Source organism: Onychomys torridus, chromosome 19, assembly GCF_903995425.1.
Source record: "Onychomys torridus chromosome 19, mOncTor1.1, whole genome shotgun sequence".
Classification (NCBI taxonomy): domain Eukaryota; kingdom Metazoa; phylum Chordata; class Mammalia; order Rodentia; family Cricetidae; genus Onychomys; species Onychomys torridus.
The window spans coordinates 57,542,469-57,567,548 of record NC_050461.1 but is presented as its reverse complement, the minus strand read 5'-3'; the positions used below and the strand labels follow the sequence as shown (position 1 = coordinate 57,567,548).

Sequence of the window (25,080 nt, the reverse complement as noted above, 5' to 3'; positions counted from 1 at the left end):
AAGAAGGTTTCAACTGCAGATTAATATGATCATGTCCACTGGGTTGCTGACCTAAACAAGCCCTGACACCAAGTCTCAAAAACTAAGAAAAGAAATAGGAGGAAGGAAGGAAGGAAGGAAGGGAGGAAGAAAGGAAGGAAGGAAAGTTATCTTGGACCTCTTTGATGGCCAACTAAAACATATTTAATCCATTTATTTTCTCTATTCTCCAAAATTCTGGGCTTTCCTTACTTTAAGATCCTCAAGGGATGCAGCCTAGCTCCCCAGCTCCCAGAGACACTGAGATGTTACTCTTGGGGCCATCGGTGGTGATCTTCTGCTCACCTCCCCTAGCTCCTGATGTCTTCTTGGTCATTACACCTCCTTTAGGATCAACCAGAGCCAATACCTATGCTTGCTAGAAATTTCTTCTTCCTCCTCCTCCTCTCCTCCCCTCCTCTCCTCCTCACCTCCTCTCCTCTTAATCCCCTCCTCCTCCTCCCCTCCTTCTCCCCTCCTCTCCTCTCTCTCTCTCTTCCTTCCTTCCTTTTTTTTGCATATGGTTCTGTAGACCCAATCCAAAGCTTCCTTAGACTCTACCTCAGGACTCCATCACCAGGGGTAAGAGAGGCAGTTGCTGCCATGCTCTGGCATTCACAAAGATCCAGGTCTATTTTCTCACAATGCCAACATCTGCCGTGTGATCCATTCTGTTTCTGCACGTCTCTCCTTTCCTCTCATCCCTGACACTAATTCACTGCTTGGTCCCAAAGACATCCTCCCCATGGGCCCATCCACCATGTGACAGGAGGACCACTGCTGAATGGCTGTCACCTACCCAGCCAAGGAAACTACCTGCTGCTCTCTGCTTCTGCTACTTTCTGAGTCAATCTGTGACTAGAAGCCTGTCTTTCAGGTCATCATCTTCCAGACTCCAAGGGAAAGTGAGGCAACCACTGCCCCAGAGGAGAATCTTAGTGAGCAGTTCACAGCCAACACTTCACAGCCCAGAGTAGCTGCAATGCAGGCTGCCCCACAGTGGGAAAGCTGCATGCAGAACCTACAGCTTTCCTCAAGCTATGATCTCATGCACAACTGCTTCCTTCTGGAGAAGGCTCTGGGCTAGCTCCACCACGAAGGGGGAGAAGGAAAGAGGGAAGAAAGGAGACCCAGAAAAGGGAAATGCACTGTGCTCTTCCCTCTGTATGAGGGATAACTTTTAAATTGTATAGGAAAAAAATGAATTTTAAAATAACTTTTTTTTTCATTGCTTAGATTGGATATAAGGAGAGACTTTCACCTATGCAACTGCAGCAGAGGGAACTGTGATTGAATCAAATCTGGATGGAATATCTCATGTCCATATAGGTGACGATGGCCCCACCCTATGATCCTCAGTCTTGGGAGAGATTGCCCAGGAAACCCGGTGACACCTTCAGTTTCTAGCTCTGAAATCACTGAGCACACGAGATGATTCTGATCACACGCAGCAGCCTTTCTCCCATCCCCCACTATCATCGCCTTCTATCAGTCTCTCCATTGTTTCCTCCAACAACGTGATGGGAAGTAATAAGAAGCCTCAATTCTCCCCCTTTTAATACCACTAATGCTCACTGAACCCCATTTAATTACAGGAATGTATATTGATATGTGGAGCGTAATCGGGTCAGGGACCGGAGCTGGAATTGATTGAGGACAGCTCTTTCATTTCAATTTATGAATGCTCCGACGCTGACGGATGGAGAAAAGGATTTAATTTCCGTGTGTGGTGTTTGCTCATTCCTTATAATGTAAGCATTCATTGAACAAGCTTCGTGTCAGTGTGGAACAGCTGAACTGATCCATTTTTCATAAATGAAGGTCACAGGTCAATCTTGAGCAAGTACTGGGCAATCTAGTTATAGAAATAGTCTTCTATCTGGTCTAGGGTGATGGGAAGGACTAAGAGAGAATTGTCATTGGAATGTGATGCATTTTTAGCCATGGAAGGGTGCCTGCAGGGCAGGGTGACAGGATGCCTTCTGATCACATTGTCCTGGGTATGTGGAGAGCGTTGCCATGCTGCCCTTTCATGCTGTATGCTGAGGGCATTCACCCCAGCGGATGAGTGCAGATCACTCAGCTTAGGCCAGCGGGGTTTGGATAAAGTTTACTTTGGTGGGCAGACTTAATAAAGAGGCTTACCACTCACTGCCCCTTGTGAGCAAGATGAGTAGTGTGTCTTCCATCTGAAAGTGTGACCCTTTTTCACATGCTTGTGTTAAGATGTCAGTTTTTGTGTAAAGGTGTAAAGATGGTGGCTTTTTTCAATATGTGCATTTTTCTAACTTGATGTTAACAAATTTACATTTTAAAACATGGACACTGAAACAATTTTCCTGTTTCTAGGAGCTTATCAGTCAGGGCCAAGTTTAAGTGGTTTTTTTTTGTTGTTGTTGTTGTTGTTGTTGTTTTTGTTTTTTGTGTGTGTGTGTGTGTGTGTGTGTGTGTGTGTGTGTGTATTAGTTACTTTTCTATTGCTGTGAAGAGACACCATGACTAAGGTAACTTAAGAAAATATTTATAGAGGCTTACAGTTCTAGAGGGTGTGTGACTGTCATGATGGGTAACATAGTAGTAAGCAGGCAAGCAAGGTGCTAGAGCAGTAGCTGAGAGAGCTTACATCTAATCTACAAGCATGTGTGTGTGTGTGTGTGTGTGTGTGTGTGTGTGTGTGTGTGTGTGAGAGGGGAGGGGGAATGAACTAGGAACAGTATGGGCTTTTGAAACCTCAAAGCCCACCCCTAGTGACACAACTCTTCCAACTAGGCCACACCTCCTAATCCTTCCCAAACAGTTCTACCAAATGAAGACCAAGTATTTACATATATGAGCCTATGGGAGGGCAAGGCAAGAACCACAACCTATAATAAAGATGGCATACTCTGGCTTCTGTATCCAATGTCCAGAGTTGGCATATCTAATGCCATGTTCCTTTTATGATCAGCTCACAGGCATATGAACAAGAAATGGAAGGGGCCTCTGAAAATCATCACCTTCCCAAGAGCAAGCACTATCCCTCCCCTGGACCCCGACAAAGTCTTAGCTACACACACCTCTCCACATATAATAATTTAACTCTGTCTCAGAGACCTGAAGCCTTCTCACCATCTTTCTTCTGAAATTTTTAAGAGTTTGTGCCCATAGGCCTTGTGACCATACTTTTCATGTTGTTTCTAACCTAACAGTTCACAGCTAGCAGCCAGGCAACACCAGCAGACTGGAGTGTGATTTCACTCATTTAATCTTCAAAAAGACTGTCAGTATCACAGGAAATGAAGATCATCACCAGAAGAGCTCATCTAGGTTATGGTCTGCCTTCTTCTTTTGCTTGACTTAGAAAAAAAAAAAAAAGAAGGGTAAAAAAATTTAAGAAATCTCAGGGTCAGACAGATCTTTAAAAAGCCACACTTTAGTTGAATTTGAGAAGTCAGTGGAAGGAAAGTCAAAGATGTGAATCACAGTAGAACATGAAAAACAAACAAGCAGGCAAATGTGTGATGTGGGTGAGAGAGCAGGTTCTGCAGTTGCAAGCACTTGCTTACTGGTCTTGCAGAGACCAGGAGTTCGGTTTGCAGCACCCACATCTGGTGTTCCATAACTGCATGCCACTCTAGCTCCAAGGGATCCAATGCCAGCTTCCTAGCCCAGTGGACTCCAGTGTGTATGCACATGTACACACACATACACACATACACACAAATACAAATAAAAAAAGATAACCTTACATGTAAACATATATGCCAAGCTTACTTTGTATAGTAACATGAAATTTAAATGTATAATACCAAGCTTTGTAAGAGAATTACCCTTAAAATGGGGACATAGGAGGGAAACTTAACAATTTATGGAAAAGTTTCCTTAAATAGTATCTAAGGGATTAGAGGTCCTCTATGCCCCATTCCATATCCGAAAGAATAATGGGATAGACATGGAAGCATCCTTTCATTACTCAAAAGTGAAAGCTACTTTAGTGATGATTTAGAGGTGTCATTAGATGAAGAGACTTGGGGTTATCCACATGTTCCCTGTGTAGCATGTCCCCTGAGAGAAACATCAAATGTTTTTAGCCTTAGTTGTAGGAGTGACATGAATTTCTCTGACCTTCTTTTTCTTTTATAGCTTTCTTTAACAGATTAAACTTGTTCGAGGTCTTGAAATTTTGAGAGGCAAGGTATTTCAATACATCCTAGAAAATATGTGGACAGAGTTATTGTTTAGAGATAAGAAAGAAAAAATATAGAGTCCCAGAGGCAGGTTTAAAAAAAAAAAAAAAAAAAAAACACCTAACAGTTGACCTAAATGTCCAGGCTCAAAGGGAAGCAGCAATATATGTTGGGCTTTCATGTTTGAAAAAGGGAAGCATCTCAGTGCAAAGATGTCAGGGGAGCAACAGTGGTCACTGATGGGGACTAATGTGCACCATGCTTCTTATAGCTCTAAACTGTATCCTCCTGGACAGGAGCTGCTGCAAGGAGAGAGATGAATTCCCTTAGGAGTGGGCATCAAATGGCTACCCACAAAGAAAAGCCTTGGTTGGGGTCTATCTGGGCTCAGGAAAGCGACACCTCCTATCATATCCCAGAAGAAGTACTGGCAGGCCACTAAATTCAGTTGCAGAGTCTGACAGGCCAACAGCCTTTCCTCAGAATAAGAGGAAAATAACAGCAAAAGAGGTGAAGATACGATGTGTGCTTGTGTGCAGATTCTGGCCACACATCCAAGGCTAAAATCTGTTCAACTTTATTTTCCTTCTGGTGGTAAAATAAGCAAGAATGTACAGAAACCACAGGTGTTGCCCTCTCTCCCAGTGGGAGGTGAGGTATGGTTAAATTAACTTCGGGGAGGCTTCCTTAGTGCTCCCCACTCAATTGAGTAACAACTGGTCAATATGAAGCATTTGCTTTTCCCAGTGATGAAGACAGTGGAATTTGTCTATCTTCATTTTCTTTTCCCCCCGAGGCTCCTAGAGGAAAGGAACAATTCTCTGTCTAAGGCAGAATCCCATTTCCCTAGTTCTTAAGACTGTAATTTTCTTTCATTTTGAATGAGTTTATATAGTGACTTCCTTTGGCATATAAGACAGCCAATCTTCCTAGTCTCTTAATCGCATGGCTTTGTCTAGAAATACAGTAGAAGACAGAACCTTATTCTCCAAGGACAGCAGGTTATCAATGTTAAAAACGCCAAGTAGGATGCTAGATTTTCTTAAACCAATAAAAAAAGGACATTTTAAGAATTTGTCCTTTGAAAGGTGAATCACACAAGTCATACTGCCTATCTTATGTGTATTCTTTATGAACCATACCTGAAAAAGCCAAAAAAGTCAGGTAGGTCCTACTTAAATCCACAGGTTCTAATCAGTAACTCGGGAGTTTGTGAACTGTGTCCTGTGGGTCAATTCCATCCAAGGCATATGTTTTTACGTGAAGTTTTATTAGCCTGGTCATTTCCATTAATTTATATATACTGTGTTTCCAGTGGCAGAGTAATTATGACAATGAATACATAGACTTCAAAGGCAAAAATGCATCTACCCAGCTCTTTACAAAATTCTAGATACAAATACTTCATGCTACATTGGATTTTAAAATGTATGGAATTTCTGATTTTTTTCTTAGTCTTCAGTTATTCCATTACTGAGATGCCCAGAGTTGGATGCTGCAGTCCAGACTTATAAACCAAGAACTTGGGAGGCTGTGCCTGGAGATATTGAGTTCATGGTCATCACTGGCTATATAGCAAGACCCTGTTTCAAAAATCCAAAAGTAAATCAATTCCTTAATTAACAAACAAATTTCATAGGCAGGGAAATCTGGAAGAGCTCTCTTCCCATGTTAGATATGTCTATTCTTACGTTTTTCTCAAAATTTCCCTGTGAGGAGATATTTTTATGTCCAGGATACTTAGGGCAAACCAGAACCAGAAATCAGAGATTCAGGAATGCCTGTTTTCTGAACGTCTTCTAGAATTTTCAGTGCGTGAGTTCCTGGTTCACACATGAGACATAGCTCTGGACAAACAACCTCCTAGCACTCCTGTTACTTGTGTTTGTAACTCAGTTTGCTCTGTGTCTTTGTCGACTTTAGGGCATCTTTGGGAATAATGAGTCTTCATTTAGAATTCCTCATACTGTCACTGAATATTTTTAGATGAACCATAACCTCCTACTAACCTATGTTCTATGTGCAAAGCATATTAATGCGCAACTTTGAATCAATCTCACAGCTTTTGTCGTTTGCCAGTGTGGGTATTAATAAGGCTTGTGCAGTTATTATCTTCCCAATGTTTTCCCTGTCAGCTCCTCTCTCTGAGCATATGCATTCTAACAGATGGGATGCTACAAACACTATTATAATGATGTTATTAAGAATGCTCTGAAGCTCTTCAGCATTACTAAACTTGTAACAATGAGACAATACTACTGTCTGCAAGAAAAGGAGAAAATCCACGCTGCTGGGGAATGCAACTAGTTACCTTGCTAAGGACCTAGGATTAGTAAGTGCTCATTCCAGCAACAAGTAGGATTCTCTGAGTGAACTCTAGGCACTGGAGCCAATGGGATGAGAAAGACTGGGAGCCCTGTGGCTCACAGCCGCTTTGGTGAGGATGGGGAAGGCTTTTCCAGGGAGGAAACAGCCATGCTCAAGGTTAAAGAATGTCCAAGAGTCTTCTGAGTGGTCAGGACACTGGTGCTCACGGCAAAGCAAGAGACAGGACTGCACGAAGATGCAGGGAGCAGAAAACCAGGCTAATGCTGGGAACAGGCAGTCAGGGAGCGAAACTCCATAAGGAGAAACAGAAGGCAAAGCCTTGTCTCTTATGTCACCACAGAGTTGAGACTTTCTCCTGTAAATTATCTGTGTCTACACAAAAGAACAGGAAAAGACACGATCATTTGTGGGCTGTTTTTAAAGGGTACAGACTAAGAAGAACGGAAGAAAAAAGAGATTCACACACTACCATAAGAGGAGGGAGACTTTTTTGCAACATGGGCATGGGGATGGTAGCGGTGGGGAGGGGAGACTGAGTTAGGAGTAGAATAGTCACAGAACACTGCACTTCATTGTAAATGTTCCCAGTTCCATGGGAAGGAAATCATATTGATGATCTTCAAGTTTTCAACCATGAGTCCTGGGGTTTGGATCCTAATAAGTAAGCAATGGGAGGTTGGAGGACTCAAGCACAAAGGAATGGGGAAGAGGTGTGCTGTAAATAAATTGGGTTTGCGCTACTTTTAAGTTCACGCATGTGAAGAATGTAAGACCCACGAGAAGTCAGGTGCATGTCTGATTAGAATCATTTACCACAAAGGAATGGCTGAAACCATCTCAGTCCTGGAGTAGGGAATGGAAAAAGATATAACTCTACTGCAAACAAAAAGTATTTAACTGACAATTAAAACTGTCCATAGGGAAGAGAAGAGATAGCTCAGAGCCACGGAGGTCAGGAGGAGGAAGTAGCTCATTAGAAGAGCAGAAAACCCACAGGATCCTGGGGTTCAGAGGGAAAATGAGTCTGTCCACATGCTCACCTGGTAACAGGGTGTGTGGAATAGGTGGCTACAGCAAGAAGTGGTCCTGTGGCCAGAACTGAGAAGTGGAGAGTAGCTTCAGATACTTCTAAGGTTTGCCTGAGTGGTAAAGTAGAGAAATGGCTTAATACCCTATGGGCATATGCCACCCATGACTGGTCACAACACCGAGGATGGCAGTAGTTTGGGAGTGTTGGTAGAAGCCAGTCATGAGACAAGATGAACATGTGAAAATAAAGGGAGAATCATTAATGGTCACTGTCTTGGCAAGGCTGCGATAGAAATAACAGGGAGGAGGGGGCACTGGTTTGTCTAGAAACCCATTTGTTTAGATCGGTGGTAGGGCAGCCAGGTGTAGACAGCCACTGTTTGAGCCCAGAAGAAAGGAGTGGGGGGAGGGAGGCCATATTTGCCCACTCCATCTTCTGAGATGGAGGTGTGGCCTATGAGTAGGCTGAGAGATGGGCTAGGGCCAAAGGTTCAAGGTATGGTACAATGTCTGGAAATGACACCATACGTGCAGCCAAGGCAAAAACTTCTGAGTGGCAATAATGGAGTTTTTGAAAGTATGAACAAAAATTTAAAAAAAAAATATTTTCTCCTTTAAAGCAAGGTAGCTTGCTCTGTTCCCACAGAGAGATGCTATTCTGTACTGCTAGTTAGAGCAATCTCCTTAGTGCCCTTGTACCAACCTGCTGTGTGACAGATACACAGCAAGGACATTATTTCATGCATTTCCAGCATTTTAGCCATTTCTCTACTTTCATTTCTTCTCTGGGAGCCTCCGGAGTTTGATTAGGGTTGCTTGCATAAGCGTGGATGGGGGTACTGGAGTTTAGACAGCTCACTAGTTGATCAATGATTTCTAAGCCATTTAAAACCACAGATAATTTAAAAATTTCTTCCATATTTTAGGATGAAACAAGACCAGATGTTGAGTTGCCAATTTACAGACTAGACAAGCAACTTCAGAAAATAATCCTGATACATGCCAAGGCCTTGGACTCCTAAAGGGTAAAAGTCTCCCAACCAAAAAAAGCCCAGGACCAGATGGTTTTAGAGCAGAATTCTACCAGATCTTCAAAGAAGACTTAATACCAATATTCTTCAAGTTGTTCCACACAATAGAAGCAGAAGGAACATTACTAAACTTCTATGAGGCTACAATTACCCTGATTCCTAAGCCAAACAAAGTTGCAACAAAGAAAGAGAATTACAGACTGATCTCCCTCATGAACATTGATGCAAAAAATACTCAATAAAATACTAGCAAACAGACTCCAAGAACACATCAAAACAATTATCCACCATGATCAAGTAGGCTTCATCCCAGGGATGCAAGGGTGGTTCAACACACAAAAGTCTGTCAATGTAATACAACATATAAACAAACTCAAAGGAAAAAAACACATGATCATCTCACTAGATGCAGAAAAAGCATTTGACAAAATCCAACACCCCTTCATGATAAAGGTCTTGGAGCGATCAGGAATACAGGGAACTTACCTAAACATAATAAAGGCAATGTACAGTAAGCCAACAGCCAACATCAAATTAAATAGAGAGAAACTCAAAGCAATACCACTAAAAACAGGAACAAGGCAAGGCTGTCCCCTCTCCCCATACTTATTCAATATAGTACTTGAAGTTCTAGCCAGAGCAATAAGAAAACATAAGGAGATTAAGGGGATACAAATTGGAAAGGAAGAAGTCAAGCTTTCCCTGTTTGTAGATGACATTATAGTATACATGAGTGACCCCAAAAATTCCACCAAGGAATTTATACAGCTTATAAACACCTTCAGCAACATAGCAGGATACAAGATCAACTCAAAAAAATCAGTAGCCCTCCTATATACAATAGACAAACAGGCTGAGAAGGAAATCGGAGATACATCACCTTTTATAACAGCCACAAATGATATAAAATATCTTGGGGTTACTCTAACTAAGCATGTGAAGGACTTACATGACAAGAACTGTAAGTCCCCAAAAAAAGAAATTGAAGAAGATGTCAGAAAATGGAAAGATCTCCCATGCTCATGGATAGGCAGTATTAACAGTAAAAATGGCAATCTTACCAAAAGCAATCTACAGATTCAATGCAATCCCCATCAGATTACTAACACAATTCTTCACAGACCTGGAAAGAATAATACTCAACTTCATATGGAAAAACAAAAAAACCCAGGATAGCCAAAAGAATCCTGTACAATAAAACAACCTCTGGAGGCATCACAATCCCTGACCTCAAGCTCTACTATAGATAAAAACATAATAATAACAGCTTGGTACTGGCATAAAAAACAGCATGTGGACCAATGGAATCTAATTGAAGATGCTGACATTAACCTGCATACCTATGAACAAAGAAGCCAAAAAATGTGCAGTGGAAAAAAGAAAGCATCTTCAACAAATGGTGCTGGCATAACTGGATGTCAATGTGTAGAAGGCTGCAAATAGATCCATATCTGTCACCAGGCACAAAACTTAAGTCCAAGTGGATCAAAGACCTCAACATAAGTCCAGTTACTCTGAACCTGATAGAAGAGAAAGTAGGAAGTAGTCTTGGATGCATTGGCACTGGAGATCACTTTCTAAATATAACACCAGTAGCACAGACACTGAGAGAAACAATCAATCAATGGGACCTGATGAAACTGAGAAGCTTTTGTAGAACAAAGGACAGGGTCAACAAGACAAAGCAACAGCCTACAGAATGGGAGAAGGTCTTTACCAACCCCACATCTGACAGAGGGCTGATATCCAGAATATATAAAGAACTCAAGAAATTAGACATCAAAATGCCCAACAGTCCAATTGAGAAATGGGCTATAGAACTAAGCAGAAAATTCTCAATAGAGGAAGCTCAAATGGATGAAAGACATTTAAGGAATTGCTCAACATCCCTGATTATCCTGGAAATGCAAATCAAAATGACTCTGAGATACCACCTTTCACCTGTCAGAATGTCTAAGATCAAAAATACTGAACACAGATTATGCTGGAGAGGATGTGGAGCAAGGGGAACTCTCTTCCACTGCTGGTGGGAATGCAAGTTTGTACAGCCACTTTGGAAATCAATATGGCGCTTCCTTAGAAAATTGGGAAACCATCTCCCCTAAGACCCAGCTGTAGCACTCTTGGGCATATACCCAAGGAATGCTCAATCATACCATAAGGGCATTTGCTGAGCTATGTTCATATCAGCATTGTTTGTAATAGCCAGAACCTGGAAACAACCTAGATGCCCTTCAACTGAAGGATGGATAAAGAAAATATGGTACATATACACAATGGAGTACTACTCAGTAGAGAAAAACAATGACATCATGAGGTTTGCAGGCAAATGGATGGATATAGAAAAAATAATTCTGAGTGAGGTTACCCAGACTCAGAAGGACAAACATGGTATGTACTCACTCATAGGAGGACACTAGATGTAAAACAAAGATGACTAGACTGGTACACAACTCCAGGGAGGCTACCTAGAAAACGGGACCCTAGGAAAGACACAGGGATCACCCAATGACAGAGAAATGGATGAGATCTACATGAACAACCTGGACAACAGTGGGAGTAATGAAAGGCAAGGTTTGAGGGAAAGAAAGCTTAGGGGAGCAGGAGATCCCAGCTGGATCTAGAACAGAAAGGGAGAACAAGGAATAACAGACCATCATAAATGATGACCACATGAGAACAGGAATAGGCAGAGTGCTGGAGAGGTCCCCTGAAATCCACAATAATACATCTTCTGTAGACTGCTGGCAATGGTCTAGAGAAAGCCTGATCTGACCTAGTCTGGTGATCAGATGGCCAAACACCCTAACTGTCGTGCTGGAACTCTCATCCAATAACTGATGGAAGTGGATGCAGAGATCCTCAGCCAGGCCCCAGGTGAGGCTCCAGGTGTCCAATTGTCAAGAAAGAGGAGGGACTGTAAGAGTGTGAATTGTTGAGAACAAGATTGGAAAAGCACAAGGACAAATAGCCAAATGAATGGAAGCACATAAATTATGAACCAAAGGCTATGGAGCCCCCAGCTGGATCAGGCCCTCTGGATAAGTGAGACAATTGAATAGCTTGAACTGTTTGGGAGGCGCCCAGGCAGTGGGACTCAGACCTATCCTTAGTGCATGAGCTGGCTGTTTGGAACCTTGGGCTTACACAGGGACACTTTGCTCAGCCTGGAAGGAGGGGACTGGACCTGCCTGTACTGAATCCACCAGGTTGAATTGAATCCCCAGGGGTGCCTTGATTCTGGAGGACATGGGAATGGAGGGGAGGGGCTGGAGGGAATTTGGGTACGGGGGCAGAAGGGGGGAGGACAGGAGAACCCATGGCTGATGTATAAAATTAAAACACAAATATAATAAATATAAAAGGAGAAAAAAAGATTCAAAAAAGGAAAAAAAAAAGAAAAAGAAAAAAAGGGATTCTGAGCATCATGGAGGCTCTCCTCCTCCCTCTGTATTCTCCTGTCCCAGTGCCTGTAGGTTTGCATAGACCTGAAAAGCATAGACCAATGTCCTCTATTTTTTTTTTTTTTTTTTTTAGCCATTTGCCCATGGTTTTATGAAAACTCTTCTTGGGATGTAGGGTCTCAATAGAAGAGGACAAGCCTTTAGTAATACCACTTTAAAGAATAAAATGAAAACACAGATGATGCTATTAGGAGAGAGAAGAGTGTGTTCAAAGCCCCTAAGATGTCAATGATGTTAGCTTGAAACTATGATCCTGGCAGTGCCCAGGGCATTTCTGAAAAGCGCACAGCCTGTCTTTCAGCCCATCTCTTTATCAATAAGTCGTGGGCACCAGTTGGAAAGACTTGAATTAAATCCTAAATGGCATGATCAAGTTAATTAACTAAAGCCTTAGAGGCTATCTGAAAATCATTATTTATTTGCCACTGCCTCTTGGGAAAAAAAAAAAAAAAAAACAGAAGGAATAGGACAGATGCCATCATGTGCTAAAGTGTGTGCCTTTCTAATTTTCTCATTGATGGCTGAATTCCTTTTGAGACGAAGATAGGAATGTGATACTTTTTTTCTTTTTTTTCTCTTTCACAGTGAAAATGTTTTCTCTGTTTGAAAGCCTGAAAGGTTTGGTTTGTGGTGTATTGAATTCAATTATTGCTAGGTGTTTGGGGGAATAGTTTACTTTTATTTCATTTCCCAGGATAAACCACTCACACCCAGTTGTAGAGTTGGGGACTTCGATCTCCTTCTCATCAGTATTTACATACAATAGACTGAGCCAGCCAAGTGAGCAGGGGATGTTTACCAGGCAAAGTTAGTTATCTAAGTGATGTCATAATTAAAACAACAGACTCCAAAACACTCTTTAACAGCTCCAATTTCTACTAATAAATGGAGCTAAAATTTCCAAAAATTGAATAAATTAGAAACATTTTAAGTACTTTTCAGCTTTAAAATACCCTGAGTTCTTGAAAAAGCATTTTTGTTTCCTGTGTTTAATTAAACAGAAAATGTTTAATTTATTTAACAAAAATAGGTGGCCATTATGAAAGTACCAGTATATATTGGGATGTATCTAATAAGAAAATATGTACTTAACATGCACAAAGGCCCTGGGTTGAATCCCTAGACTCCCCAATTAATGATAATAACAATCACAGTACCCAGGAAATAGATTAAGGGGAAAACAATTTACATTTTGTACACATTTCATGTTGTTTTTAAAACCATACCACCAGGACTTGGGATATAATTAATTTAGTAGAGCCTACCCAGCATTCACAAGCCTTATATCTGATTCCAACTCTGTATCATTCTGGGTTTGGTAGCTAAAGTCTACAATCCCAGCACTCAGAAACAGGAGTGGAAACAGGAGAATCAGAAGTTCAAGGTCATTCCTGCCTACATAGAAAGTTTGAAGCCAGCTAGACAAGAGCTTCCCACCTTAAAAAAGAACTATCATAATCACATGTTTAAATTTATTTTGCAAATTTTGTGATTTTATTTTTCTTAAGAGCCAAATATATTTCATTTTCATTAGAGATGAATAATATTTTATTTACATATATGAGATTTTCATTATTCACTCATCTGTTGATGGATAGCTAGGTTGGTTACATCTTGTTACTATAGTGAACACAATACCAGTAAACATGGGATTGGAGGTAAAAATATTTAACTGATAAAATTATGGTGACCTAATCTTTGAAAAAGGAGTCAACAACATGCAGCTTATTCAGCATATGGCATCAGCACAATTGGATATCCTCCTGCAGAAGAATGAAATTATACTGGTGTCTTTCATGGAATGAACAAATTTTTTTTAAAGATTTATTTATTATATTATGTACACAGAAGAGGGTGCTAGATCTCATTACAGATGGTTGTGAGCCACCATGTGGGTACTGGGAATTGAACTCAGGACCTCTTGAAGAGCAGTCTGTGCTCTTAACCTCTGAGCCATCTCTCCAGCTCCAAATTTTTTTTTTGAATGAACAAAAATCATTCCAAAATGGATCAAAGACCTTAACTTAACACCCGAAAATTCTAGACTAAAACATAGGAACACTCTTCCAGACATTGGGTTCGGCAAGACTTTGTTTTGTTTTATTTTTGTTTTCTAAGACAGAGTTCCTTTGTGTAGCCCTGGCCATCATGGAACTCGCTCTATAGATCAGGCTGGCCTCAAACTCACAGATATCCTCCTGCCTCTGCCTGCTAAGTGCTGGAATAAAAAGTGTGCACCACTATTGCCTGGCAAGAACTTTCTGAACAGAACTTCAATAGCACAGGAACTACCCAAGTGTCAGCAGATGGGCAGCATGAAATCAAACAGGTTCTGCATAGCAAAAGAAATCATCAACAGAATAAACAGGCAGCCAACAGTAAGGAAGACAATTTTTACAAGCTAGTTCAGATAGGGGCTGATGGCCAGGATTTGCAAAGAATTGAAGAAATTAAATCCCAAGGGAACAAAACTGCCAAACAACAAACAGGCTAATGAACTAGTCAGCTTTAATAGAAGAGAAACAAATGGCCAATAACTGATTTAGAAAGTGTTCAACATCCCTAGCTATCAGGGAATTGCAAATTAAGACTACTTTGAGATACCATCTCACCCCAGCCAGAAGGGCTATCATCAACAAATCTGACAACAAATGTTAGAGAGGACTTGGGGACAGAGGCAACCTAGTCACCAGGTGGGGGTGTAAATTAAGACAGTCATTATAGAAAACAGTTGGGAGGTTTGTCAGAGCTCTAGAGGCAGTAGTACCTGGGGAAATGGAGCTGAAAAATGAGGCAGAATAAAATTTCATTGAATAATAGCATCAAGCAATAATGAGTAATCTAAAGTACACTCATTCCTAGGAGGAGCACAAAAACAGTCCAAGAACAAGTCCATATTCGTGAAGAAACTAAGGTCACAAGACTCTTGTCTTGTTTTCTCACAAGCACTCAGAATTCTCCTCAAATGACGTCATTCCTGGACGGTGTTCCAACAGAGGTTCTTTGAGAAAATTAAAGATAGAATTACCATGTAACCTAGCTGTGTTACTCCTTGGCATATACCCAGATAACTCCATACATTACCATAAAGACATCTGCCAACGTTTTTAATTAATGATCTGTGTAACAATTGTTCAATTTTACATGATTTATTTGCATGTGTCTGTCTCTCTCTGTGTCCATTATATATAAAAGGAGGGAAGATATTATTCTGAAAACTTTGTTTAATTAAACCTTATATAATGATGAATTGATTAAACCATTTTAATTTACAGATGTATTTATTTTTGCCTCTAAAACAATAAGATTATTTCCAGACTTTGCTTCCCTGTAGACATACCAAGTAAAGAAATTAAATTAATTTCCAAAATTGTCCACAGGTATTTTTTTCAAAACATTGCTAAGTCAGCCAAGATGCCTGTCAAATCCACACACCCCCAAAATAAAATTTAGAGTTCAAGAAGAATATAAAAGCTGACTAGTTTTTATAAAGCTTCCCAAATAAAACATGATATCAATATTATCTTTGTAAAAAGAAATTATCCAAATAAATAAATAAATCAATCAATCAATCAATCAATAAAGCTGGGCAGTGGTGGCGTACACCTTTAATCCCAGCACTCTGGAGGCAGAGGCAGGTGGATCTCTGTGAGCTCGAGGCCAGTCTGGTCTCCAAAGCGAGTTCCAGGAAAGGCACAAAGCTACACAGAGAAACCCTGTCTTGGAAAAAAAAAGAAAAGAAAAGAAAAGAAAGGAAAGAAAGAAATTATTAGACATGGAAAAACAAGTAAACACTGAGCAGGGCAGAAGCTAAACATAAAAACAGCATACTACAGATGGCTTCCTCAAGTCCCCGGTCCTATGCCTTCCTGTTACTCAGACACTGACAAGCCATGTCAATCTGCTCTTGAATGTGTTCTGTTAGCTGCTACAAGCCCAACTCAGAACTCCACACATCTCTGCACTTTGAGGGGATGAATGTGTTGCTCATGAATCCAACATCTGCCTGCCCTCTTTCATCCTTCTCAAATAGTATCAAAATTTTCATTTTTATTTTGACATCCAGATATTGATATGTATTTATGCATACAATGTACAATGTGTACAGAAATATTTTTTTCTGTGCTTTTTCTAAAATCATCATTTCTGGTCTGATACTTGTAGTAAAAACCATTATTGAAATTAATAAATTAATAAAACCTTTGGAATTAATCAGAGGATGAGATGGAACATAAAATCATGCCTTTACAAAACACAATAAGTAATAGACTCTATCTAAAATAATTCACACTTACCAGAGAGTATCAAGATTTCATTCAATACTATAAGTCTACATTATGGTATTATTATATAGATATGGACAGTTACTGAAATTTGAAATTGAAATGACAAGAAAAAACACTTTAGAGAGTTTAAAAGAAAAAGCATTAAAACTTGACATTGTGGGTAAGAAGACAAAATGTAACAAAGTCCCCAAAAGTTGATAACTTTTCCCCCTAAGAATTTCAGAGTAACTATGTGAAGGTTCATCCTGGTCAATTTGACTAAATTTGGAATCACCTCAGGTCACAGCACTAGTCAAACCTGTGAAGCGTTTTCAGAGAGGTTACTAAGGAGGGAAGACCTGCCCTGAACGTGGGTGGCACCATTCCACCTGCTGGGGTCCCAGGGATAAGGGACAAGGTGGGCTATGACCTTCCTAACCACAGAAGCAATGTGAGCAGCCATCTCTCGTCCTTCAGCTGCAGCTTGCAAAGCCACATGTGCTTCCTGCCATGATGGGCTGGACCTTCAAATTGGGGGCCTACGCAGACCCTTCCTCCATAAGTTGCTGTCTGTCAGTCATAGTAACAGGAAAGTAACAGACATAAGATGTTGCTGCCTGAAAGATTCCTATACCAGGCTCCTGAAAGCACAAAGCAATCATATAGATCACATTCAAATATGTGACAAGCACCTCAGAGGGCTGAAGGGAGAGAGATGGTTCCCAGAGAACTTGCTCATTTCTGCAGCAGCCTCCATGGGATGTTTCTGGTGGAGGCTAAGAGCAGAAAGAGATGCTTCCCTTTACACATTTACATGGAAAGCCTCATTCGGCTGCCTAGGTAGGAGGGTGGTGATCAGCTGCTGCTGGGAGCCAGGCAGAAAGATGCTCACTGTATGAACTTCTTTCTTACATCAGACAAGTGACATCACCTCAGGAACATTGGGAGGTGCTACTGTGGGCTAGTCTCAGGTGATCGGAAATTTCAGGCATGTGCAAAGACTGATGCCCCCACCATGCTATTCTATGACTTAAATGCACTCACTAAAGGAGTACAGGAGAGTCACTTGACACAATTGTACATGAACAGAGGAGGCAGCTTGGTGGCCACTGGAGAGGAACAAAATTGCACAGTCCTAGACCTCTCTCAAAGAGAGAGCAGAGCCTGGCTGCTCTGCAGAGGGGAAGAACTGAGCTTCTGAAGCACAAGTACACATGACTAGAACATGACCAGGACAGAAGGGGGATGCCCCCACCCTCTGGGCCAGCTTCTCAGCAGATAGCATACACTGAGCCATTTACAACAGCCAGCTGCAGTGGGAAATGATCATGGACACACGGGAACCCCCCTCAGCCACAGAAGCTGGTAGAAAGTGTCAAGTGGGTGTATGGGCTAAGGAGAAGAGGTGTTCCCTGGCACATGCAGGAAACCAGACTCAAAACCCACAAGTCTAGAGGAAAACATGAATTACACGGAAGATAAGTAGATAGAAATCTAACAAATCAAAACACCAGGAAAGAAAAGAAATAATATGGAACACTCCATGAGCTCTGTCAAAGGCTTCTCTGTCATTTAATTATAATTTCAAATTGAGACAAAAAAAGAGGGAAGGACATTGTTGGTGGCATGATGGCCAGGAACTTCACAAAATCAACACAAGAAAGAAAGAAAAAAAGGAAAGGAGAAGGGAGGTGTGTGTGTGTGTGTGTGTGTGTGTGTGTGTGTGTACATTTCCTCCTCAACAAACTCCAGGAAATCTTGAATAAAATGGAGTAAGTTCAAGTATGTGGGTATTGACAAGATAGAAGTCTGTAAGGCTACAAACAGAAGAACACTAGACAGTGTACTCATGGGGACAGGCTGACCACTCATAGGGAGGTAGTCTGCTCACCTGAGGATCATGATCAGGACACTCAATGGGACTGAGGGCAAACGCTGAGCTCACTAAAGAACAGAATGGGAGAGTGAGTTGGCTGACCTAAAGCTGGGACCTGTTGGTGTAGAAGAGGACTAAAATATGCCTTTGTTTGGAAAAGGAGTCCCTAGAGTGTCTTTTTATCTGCAGATGTTCTATTATAAAGAAAAGCTGGCATACATGTCCAAATGAAATGCCCACAGAAGCTAGGGAACTAGCAAGGGGCCATGACAAGGGTATTTCAAGGGAAGGGGATAGAAGGCAGATAGTAAGAAGTGGACAAGGGGATTAATGTAACAGGAAAGGTTAAATCTGGTATGAGTGGGAGAGCAAGGTAGAAGAAGGAGAATGAGGAGGGGATAGTTCACACACACACACACACACACACACACACACACACACACACAAGTTTGCAAATACCACATAGAAACCTACTACTATAGAAGCTTCCTACAAAATATACATATAAATGTTTAAAAGAAGTTTTAAATAAAGCTACCCTATGAAGAGAACACTGTCAATCATAGACACTACAGGCTATATATAAAAATTTCAGGTATGAACTACCTCTTTTCAAGTTGTTTGTCTGTGGGGTATAATAGATCCTCTGCCACAAAGAGTACAGACTGAGGCCATTGCAGTTTGATACTCATCCCCCTCCCCCAGAACTTGATGAGAAGGCCATGTTGTTGAAGACACCATGTATTTGAGTCATGGGAAGTAGAGAAATCAAACTTGTATTGTCCTTGAAACTTCCTTCACACTGGCTAGCTTTTCTAGAGCTGGATGGTTCATTCATGTAATGTGGAAGAAAATATTCAACATATTACCCCAGCCATGAACTTCCCCAGGTAAAGTAACACACACACACACACACACACACACACACACACACGCACATCAAGCCAGCCAAAATCCCTGCATGGATGGGAAGGTCCTCATGAAGTCCTACCCATAGCTAGAGCTAATGACAACTGATAGATGATTAGGAAAAATGGTTTCTTCAGGAATGTTTTCCCTGAAAGACTACAAATACTCCATATTTAACAATTTTTTGGGATTATTAAATACTATTTCTGAAACATGGAAAGAGAAAAGTACTGGGACTAGCAGATCATATGCTTTCTTACTATCCACATGGAAATCTAAGAACTATTAAATTAAAGATTTTACATTTAATGGAATAGTTTAGCAAGCTCACTGAATATGAAATCAATATTGAGATAGAAATAAATTGTTATATTCAATGATAGATGGTACTTAAACTAATTGTAAGTATGAACAGATACTGCTGTGGTAGCAATAAAAGAAACAAGTTCTCTGTGCTGGCGGTTACAGGAGTACCAGACCCTGTCTTTAGCACATGTGAGGCCCTAGATTCAAATTCTCACACCACCAGGAGAAAAGTATTCAGAAAAATATATACATTTGGACTGAAAAAAAAAAAGACTTATTAAAGGCAAGGAAAAAAACAATAAATACATTATATTTCACATATAAATACCTTACTGTCTTGAAGAGGTCAGGTTTCTGTAGAGCGCAGAGTCTGTGCAACCACAGTGATGTCCAAAGGATTCCCAATGAATCTGAGTGGATCATACTGAAAATTAAAATTGAAAATGAAGATTGTTAGGTTACTGAACTACATAAGTTCAATATAAAATTACAGAAGTTGTAACAAAATAGTACTGGGATGAATATAAACAAACTGACAAGTAGGAAAAAGAAGATCCAGGGACAGAGTGGCACATGAACAGAAGTTATATGTATGACAAAGTGAAACTTCAGATCAGTGAGGAAGCCTAGATTATACAACAATCCCTGAGATCCCTGTCATCAGTAAGACACAGAAAAATTAATTGCACTGGCATATCAGATTACACATGAAAATCAGTTCTATGCACACTGATCACAGAGTCATAAAATGTGGATGGAGTCTAATAATAGCCATGCAGGGATCTCCTCAACAATATTAAAAATTGCAGAACTTAGAGATTAGAGTGACGATTTTGACTACATAAGAAGCAATAATACACGTATACCAAGAGACACCCAGAAAATCCCAAACTAAGTCATGGCAAGGTTTGTACAAACATGTATGAGACAATGGTTACTATTCAAAATGCATAAAGGTGCAAAGGAAATTTTTATAGAAGCAACAGCTGCAGTAACAGATGACTTCATCTATACAGCCACCAATCAGAGGTGGCTCTCACATTAACTGAGTTCTGGCCACATTTTTAAGTTAGCATATGGGCTGAGAATTAACACAGTAGCTCTCTTAAGATGTATCCTATTTTATCTGTGTGTATGTGATTATGTGCTTATGTGGACAAGGGCAGAGGCATTGGATCCCCTAGAGCATGAGTCACAGGTGGCTGTGAGATGCCCTGTATGGATGCTGGGAGTGGGACTCATTTTCTCTGGAAAAGCAGCAAGTACCATTAACTGTGGAGGTGTCTCTCCAGCCCCTAATGTACTAGGTCTGTTCTACATCTCTTAAAATGTAATGAATCTCACCATATGTCCTGGATTGCTTCTCAATACTATGATAAACATCATGACCCAAGCCACTTGGGGGAGGGAAGGGTTTATTTCCTCTCACAGTTCCAGGTCACAGTCCATCATTGAGGAAAATCATGGCAGGAGCTCATAGCAGGGCAAGAGCACAAAGTAGAACAGGAACCCACAGGCAAGAGCTGGAGCACAGGCCATGAGTGCTGCTTACTGACTTCCTCTCATGGCCTACTCAGTCTGCTTTCTTCTCTTCCCCAGGACCATCTATCTGTCCAGGAGTGGCACTGGCCCTCCCACATCAATCGAGAAAATGCCTTACAGGTTTGCCTACAAGTTGATCTGATGGCAACATTTTCTCCATTGAGGGTCCCTCTGCCCCATTGACCCTAGCTCATGTCAAGTAGATTAAAACCTAAACAGCTCTCCATCCTCATACTGATGGCAAAGCCAAGATTCCAAAGAAGGCATATAATCGATTTCTCCAGGTGGCACACTCATATGGTAAGAAAGGAAAGCATTGAGTAGAGAGACTCTGATCTGTGTCATCCTGACCAGTCCTCTGGAGCAGAAGAGAGCTTCGGTGCCACCTTGACAACGTCAATTTCATTTCATTGTTAATACATTATTACATCTTTTAAGTACTGAATAATAAATTGAAACACACACCCAGTTCCTTGTTCATAGCTTACTCCTTCTTTAAGACTGGCATGTCTGATGAGGTAGAGATCAAGACCATGAATTTCATCAGTGTAGAAGTCTCCGATTTAATTAGTCAGATATTTAAATGTTCTTCATTGATGCTTTAACTCTGTCTTCTAAAAATCATCATACAGAAATTCATGAAGTTTGTGTCTTCATTATGTGACACTGGATGGTTTTTTAGCTAAACCACAAAGCTATCAGAGTTCACAGGGTGGAAAGTTCAAAGCTTGTTTGTTCGTAGTTTACAGCCTAAGCTACTGGATCTGAGTCCATGCTGGTTGGTGATTCTTGGCATCTTAAAATTGTTTTCAGTGTGTTAAAGCCAAGAGCAGATCGCAAATTCATGAGCATTAATATTGCACAGACTAATTAAAATTTCTTATTTCTTTGTTTTGTCTATTACCATATCAATTCAGTGAGAGTAACTCGTAGTGATAATTAGTGGCTTTGGTTGGGACTATAAATGTCTCTTTGACAATGAACAATAATTTTGTAAATGTGGTCTGCTTAGTAATGAGCATATTCCATGCAGCAAAGTCCAAGAAAGGATATTTGTTTAAATATTTTTTTCATTTTTGAGAATCCTTGGAACATCAATCATTGTAAAATTTCCATTCTGAATTTAGTAACTTTAAAACTTAAGAAAATATCATCGCCTTTCTTCACGGTCAATCTATGATTACTAGTTTTGGGGATTTAGTTTTGTTTTGTTTTGTTAACCTTTTTTCAGAAAAGTCTTGTATGCTGAGGTGAGAAGAATTTAAAAAATTAAAACACGGAATATATCACAAAATGCATGTTCAGCTAAATCAAAAAACAGAAAAGGAAAAAAAATAATGCAAACCTTATAAAAGTCCTAAAAATCAATTACCACCATGAAGATTGGGTAGAAAGCCACAAGGCAAAGCCATTCAAAGTCAGGAGAAATGAAGGGAAAAGGAACCTGTTAATGAAAGGTATCAGAAGTTTCTAGAAAATGCAAACTCTCCAAGTAAGAGAGCTATACTTTATTTAGAATTTCTATGGGTCAGGGAGAAACTGAAAATAGGGGTGATGTTTAGCAGCCACAGTGGGGGACCATGATGAAAGTGCTCTGGGACCCACCGTGGGGAAGCAGATCCTGGGGGAGAGCATCTTCTGATCAACTGAGTGGTGTAGCAGGACAATGGTATCTGCCAAGTAATGTGGTCAGTGAAGGAATGGAGAGGGCCTCTAGTGGAGAGCTCTGAGGTCACAAGAGCAGCAGGCAGAATACACTACAAAGAAACTTCATGTTAGCCAATGGAAACATTTTGAGAGAGATAACAGAGATCTTACAAATAAAATGAAAATATCAAGGTGAAAAAATTCAAAGTTTAGAAAATATAAAATGAGATAAACACAAAAGTAAAACACCCAGGTTATTCATATTCACATTGATGCATTTGCCAATGTGGAAGGCACCTCAGAATAAAAATAAGATTTCAAGCAGGGATTCCACCCTGAGTTTTGTAGACAGCGGTATGCCAAAATGAAAAGCAGCATGAAGACCCAAACCTCCCAGGTTTCTGTAAACAGGACGTTTGTATTTCAAAGACAAGGAAGTAAAGAATTTTTCCAGGCAGGGGAAAGCAAAGGAAGTTCATAAATGTCCCCTTTCCATGTGTCATGCTGACAGCTTTACTTGAGGCAGGATCAGAACCACAGACGTAAACGTTGACCTGACAGTGGGAAGAAAATACCATTTTCCAGCCTTGAGTGGCTTTAGAAACCACTGGCCAACTAAACAGAATCGTTAACTGTGAGTTACCTTGACAATAGAAGGTACACTATGAAGTGTTTGACAGCATTAGCCCAAAGCAAGACACACAGGAAAGAGCTGCCCTGTGTCCAGTGAGAGCCTGTGCTTCAAAGCCAAATGTACGGATAGAATGTGATTAACTGAACCTTTGTGATGAAACCTAAGACAGGCATTTACAATTCAAAAAAGCTGTATATACAATTAGCCAATATCAGAGATAAATGGCTTATTAAAGTATTTTCTGTTACTTTCTGCTAACAGATACCCTACCTGATAAAGTGAAGGTCTTCACATGGGAATAAACATGTGTGGAGATGAGTGACAGAACACAGCTTCTCCATGTGGTGGCCACAGAGGCAGAAACAGACAACCACCCAGTCTATGTTTGAGCCCTCTGACAGACACTGTGAGCATTGTCTGTGTGAGCTTGCTTTTCTCAGCATTGGGAACAGTGAACAGGTCAAAGGACACAACTAGTGAATGGTTGAGCTTTGACCTTCCACAGTGCCATTGTCAGGCTCCCTCCCTGGGGACACAGTCCCGCAGCATCCCCACATTTTATCACATGTTCTATGCCTTCCCTTCCGAGGACTGCAGAAGCATCACTGAGAACTTGGCTCATTGAGTCATTCTGTGTCATTATTCATTATTAAACACCTCCAAGAGCAGTTACTAATGCAGCTAGAATTTGATTTATATGTTCAGGAATCTAGGAGGATAAGCCATAGTGGGCAATCAACAAAATATCCTTTCAGAAATCTCATAACAGTGAGAGGGGAAAAAATCACAATAAAACAGTGAAGTATTTAAATTTTGCATTAGAAAATATAATGCCAGCATTGAAAGTATCTGTCAGTGTAGGTGATTTATTGAATAAAGGTTTGCATGCAAATTCCATGTCATTCTTTACTCTAAAAGACCCATTATTTGTATGAAAATCATTTGAGAATCTCATTATAGGGGAAAATATACTGGCAGAGCTGCATCTGGGGAACATAACTCTTGGCGGGAATGGGCATTAATCAGAGTTCCCGTAAGTCTCAACCATTAGGAAATTATTTCCCAGACTGTTTGGCTGTCTCAAAAGATTGTTGAGAAGAATAGTGGATCTGTGGAGGAACTCTTGATGGTGATGGACACGGTGACCTGGAGTCGGGGTGAAGGTTGTGTTATGGCCCGCAGAGGTCACAGTTTGAGTTGAGGTTGTTAGAGTTGGGCACCTTTGTGCAGGGGCTTGCCTGTTAGAACATTTTGTTGAAACTAAGGGAGCTGAATCCCTTTTCAGCTCATGTTGGGGAATCATTGCCCAAGCTCTGTTGTGTCTCTGGGAAACAGAGTAAGAATGCAGAGTTAAGAACAGACTACCACCTCCACCCTGCTATGTTTCTCTTTATGTCTGCTCATTTCTTCTTGTCATTTCCTGCCTGCAGGGCCACTCATGACCCTAAGTTCTACCCTTTAACATTTAGGGTGACATGAAAAGTCTCCATAAGACACAAGTGCAATGGAATTCATCTCTGTTCTTATTTGGCACCCCCTCTTGTCCAAAGAGCTGTAGATAGAGAGGCGTGGTGAATGGGTGGGGTCTCACTTCAGCACATAAAGTCTGAGGGAAGGGGGCACATCTGGGCTCTGGGTTACCCATGCCCTAGTGACTGGGAGTGTCCATGTTCTGCACGATGGGAGCCTGGCTGGCTGATACCTGTGGGATAGATGACCTGGAAGGTGGTGACGAGGTACAGAGGGGACATAAGGAGCATGGATCTGGGCAGGGATCTGTCCCAGCAGCCTCGCTTTATCGTTTCCCCAGTTGTAGTATGCAAATAGATATTCCCAGGAAGAATACCTTTGAACTCTGCACTGAA

The 25,080-nt window shown here is 40.8% G+C and overlaps 1 long non-coding RNA gene across 1 annotated transcript in view; it reads right to left on the bottom strand.

The window, feature by feature from the left end:
* The window catches only part of LOC118570632, a 153,047-nt gene extending 130,365 nt beyond the window's left edge, over window positions 1-22,682 (bottom strand). The window contains exons 1-2 of the long non-coding RNA XR_004943214.1: window positions 22,540-22,682; window positions 19,721-19,816 (exon numbers count right to left, since the gene is read on the bottom strand). This is a non-coding gene — a long non-coding RNA (uncharacterized LOC118570632). The remainder of the gene's footprint in view (window positions 1-19,720; window positions 19,817-22,539) is intronic.
* Between the last annotated feature and the right edge of the window lie 2,398 nt (window positions 22,683-25,080).